Source organism: Mobula birostris, chromosome 26 (genome assembly GCF_030028105.1).
Source record: "Mobula birostris isolate sMobBir1 chromosome 26, sMobBir1.hap1, whole genome shotgun sequence".
NCBI lineage: Eukaryota > Metazoa > Chordata > Chondrichthyes > Myliobatiformes > Myliobatidae > Mobula > Mobula birostris.
The window spans coordinates 43,936,455-43,940,787 of record NC_092395.1 but is presented as its reverse complement, the minus strand read 5'-3'; the positions used below and the strand labels follow the sequence as shown (position 1 = coordinate 43,940,787).

Below are 4,333 nucleotides of genomic sequence, written 5' to 3'. Positions count from 1 at the left end.
ACTGATGAGAAATCATTAGCACATTCATTAATAATTTTAATTGCATCTATCCCTGGTAACAGATAAAATAATTCACTAGCTGATATTTCTAACGATGGTAAGTAACAGGACACTTTTACCCCACGTCGCTTCCTAGTGGCTGAAACGGAAGAAAATCAGTCTCCGGTGCCGGTGCAAAAATTCTAACAACACAGTAGAAACCATAGAGTACAGTGAAGAGAATGGTGGAGGGGGTGAAAATGCAAAACAAAAATCTGTTGTTCGGAGCAAACAAGTACGAGGCTACGCTCTGTTTTAACAGTTGGACTGTGTGACTGTTGCGGATATTGTCGAGGCTGCTCCTTGTTGAACTGAGCAGGAGTACCTCTTCCCACTGCTCCAGTCTGCGCCGGGCACCGTCAGGTAGCTGCTGAGACTGAAGGTTTTGTCCGCGTTCTGAGTCACCCCGCTGGTTTGCACATCACTGCTCGTCGGACTGTCGTTCACTGTCCAGCTGACGACAGGGAAGCCTATCGACAATTTACTGGCCAGGCAATCTAAGGTGCCGGTTCCTTTAGCGGAGATCTCTTCGGCTGGCGGCCCGAGCAGTTTCACTGAAGGGTCGGGGAGCTGCTGATCTGGATCGGGAACAAGAGGACACATGTTTCAGGTCACTGAATATCTCGCGATATTTCACAGTTGGATGGAAGCGCCAGTGAAAGGTTCTGGTTTCCAAGAATGGGGCCATGGGTTTCGCTAAGGTGCGCGTCAGCGCGGACGGAGGGCCGTGCATTTTAGTCAACACTGAAAGACCAGGCATTTGTGGTCGAATCCCTTTTTCAGGATTCTCCGGTAGAGTCGCTGGATTACAGCATCAGCAGCTCAGTGACATCACTTCCAGCTCTTGGGATCTACCCAGGCCTGTGTCAACAGTGACACGTTCCTTCCCGTTGCTCTATCTACTCATCACTAATGCGCGCCCTCCCACCCGTGTCCCCCACAGCTGTACTGTGAGGGAACCTATTTCTGCGCTTACCCACAGTGCAGTGTCCGGAGTTTCACAGAGCTGGTTTCGGGAAGTCAAGCTGTGGCGATGCCGAAGCAATTACTGTGGGAGAAGGAAGGTCGGATTCTCCCCAGACCATAATCTCTGGCCTTAGTCTGTGTAGCGGCCGGAGTACCGCAAAAGAGCAGTGTTCACGTGAAAGGGAGGCAGGAGACAGGAGGCAAGGACGAGGCAATTGGATGGGTGTGTACAGGAGTGTTCTACCCTGACCGGGAGAAATGGGAGTTCAATGAAAGTACGAGGGAGGTTTCACTGGAGCATCCTCGTACAATAACTTGAAACTTGTCGCACTGTCGTTTTGATAACCGTGGACTACATCATATCCCCAGTGACACTTCGGGCCGCATTTTGAGAAGCTGGAACTCCTCACGCTGGCTTCCAACAAACCAAAAGCAAAAGCTGCCAAACTAATAGATCTGAAACCCCGTTCAATTTCAGAAACGAAATATTAAAGTGCAGATGCCAGGGACACAAAATACGGCACCAGAAAGAAAACACAACTGAAAAGCAAACATTTTAAAAGACGATAATGATTCACAACACAGCTTTATGTTCACTGAACACAACTCCATAGACACACGATAACGAGCACAACTGGATCGTAAATTTGAGTTTTCATTGTGAAATTCGCCAAGAAATAATAATGTATAAATTATTAATTGCCAGGAGACCATATTCATGAAGCCTGTAATTGCAGGCGGGATTTCCCAGACACTTACCTGTAACAAAGAGCTTGGTCTCTGGGCCGAACAAGTAATAACTGCCCGATGAATCCCACTTTCCGCAGTAATAGACGGCAGCGTCATTCAGCTCCACATTTTTTTATGATTAACTGGTAAATGGTGCTGGCGCTGTTGACTGTCGACGTGAAACGGTCGCTGCTAAACCCAGGCCCGTAGGTCGGGGCGCTGAGCGAGTGATGGTAGTACAGGATCCATTGTGGGGCTGTTCCCGGTGACTGCTTGTACCAAAATACATAACTGTCATCCTTTGTTCCGATGTTACCTTCCAACGTGGCGGTAGCACCTGGACTCAGCGACACGGTCGGAGGCTGAGTCGGAGTCTGGGATTCTCCAGCTGTAAAACCAGGAATACAACTTTAACCATTAACTCTCTAACATGACCCCTAAAGCCCACATCAACAACCGCTGGCGGTGCAGCCATGCTGCCTGTACTTACAGCCCAGCTACATTGCCAGAGACCAGAAAAAGCACAACGTCCGTGTCATTGCTGTCCATCAGCTTCCTACGTCCCTTCAGCCGATGGATCTGTGACAGACTGCGGCCGCCGTCTCCGATGTACCCAGTTATAGAGCCATTCATACCGGGGAGGAAACGCATGCAAATCAGGGAGACTCACACTGACCAACCAGAGCAACACACACTAAATTCTAGAGGAACTCAGCAGGCCAAGCAACATCTAGCAAAAGAGTACCATCGCCGTTTCGGGCCGAAACCCTTTGGTAATATTTGTGCGCTTCTCTATCCTACGCCGGATTCACGCTTTCAATCTCTATTCACTCTTTCCCAAGATGCTGCCATTCCTGCTGAGTTCCTCCAGTATTTTGTGTGTGGTGCTCGGATTTCCAGCATCTGCCAATTTTCTCTTGTTTCTGATCAACTAGAGCAAAGTATTTGAAACCTTCCAATTCACCGTCTCACACCATCAGGATGAGGCGGTGTCACTGGCGGCAAAGAGCAGATCAGTTGATAAAACAAAAGTGTACGAACAGATTGTTCTGTGTCTCATATCTGCCATATTTGCACAGAAGAAGGCAGATACAAGGGTCAGTGTCCTCTTTTTTTTATCCCCAGCAAATGTGTAACAGACAATCCTCTGATCTATAGGCTGCCGACACGCACGAAGTGCTGCTGGAAGCTCGGTGGAAGACTGATGGTCGCTGCCGACTGCATAGTCCGGCAGTTACGTGCGTTGTAGCTCGGTGCAGCCTAAGTTAAGACTGCATAAGCTGGAAATTTTCTTGATCAATTAAAGGGGAATCGACGTAGGAAGCCACATGAGTGGATATTGTGCCATATTTGTGTCTGCTTTTTAAAGTTTACCTCACTGAATATCATAACTATAGTTGTGAATGTTGCACATTTTCTTCCGTGGTTTTGAAATAAAAAATAATCTTCTCCCCTTATTTCTCTGATTCAGTTCTTAACACTTTCTATCCCTCGTATAGTGATGTCCTTCACAACTTCAGAACAACGGAGCGGACAGTACAGACTTCTTAATTCCACACAAGTCATTCAGATAGTGAGCTCGAATCCACCCTGACTGTTCGAGGGATTGAATTCTGTCCAAATATGGGGATGAAATCTGAACTGAGTAACAATAAGATGCAAAAAGCTATTGTGTACATTGGTACAAGCAGACAGCGGGAAGAACTCCACGGTGGATCCTCCGGTATTGCTACACACACACAGCGACCCGAAACACAGGCAGGCTTATTAACCCTTTGGGAGAGACAGCCTTTTATCATCGGCGTCATGGTAGTGTAGTGGTTTGTGCAATGCAATTACAGCTTGGGGCGATCTTGTGTAAGTCGATTAATACTGGCATTGGTTGTAAGGAGTTTGTATGTTCTCTTCGTGAGTGCGAACGTTTCCTTCGGGTGTTACGGTTTCCTCCCACATTCCAAACACGCACAGGTTAGAAGGATAACTGGACATTACAAATGTTCTTGTGATAAGGCTAGTGTTAAATAAGGTGGTTGTGCGGCTGGTTGGGTCGGAAGGGCCTGTTCCTTTGTCGCTCTGAATAAACAAATAAATATTTTTACCCGTCTATGTCGGTCTCCAATGCCACATGATACACTCGGGTGAAGGGTCCCATTGAGTTCACATACGCACGTGTGATCAACAAATATCCAGGGCAATCAACAGCTTTTTTGGGTAGGTGGGTTTGGGGAGGAAGGATTCAGGCAACAAGTCATCGCATAGTAATTTTGTTTTGAGTGTAGTCTTCACCTGTTCTTTAAGATAGTCTGATAAAAGGAAAAGGCGGTGTTGTCAGCTGGAGAGGCTCGGTCTCTCGTGATTGGAGTTCGAGCAACAATAGTTCTTGCCCAAGGCTAAATGTTTCGTGTACAGCAGGTTTCTAGTGCTGCTCATCCTGCAGCAAATGTGCATGCAGACAGTCGGGACTGCCATACAGCCGAGAAAACACTGCTCCCTCAATGTATGATGTTCAGAGTACTGACTGGGAGAGTTTTCTGCTGGGCTGGAGGATTAACATGTGCTCCACTGTGTCCGCTGTTCAAGTGGGACTGTTGTATAAGGA

The 4,333-nt window shown here is 47.4% G+C and overlaps 1 pseudogene; it reads right to left on the bottom strand.

Moving 5' to 3' along the window:
• Window positions 1–294: 294 nt before the first annotated feature.
• LOC140188109 (immunoglobulin lambda-1 light chain-like) lies at window positions 295–2,273 on the bottom strand (annotated as a pseudogene).
• Window positions 2,274–4,333: the final 2,060 nt, after the last annotated feature.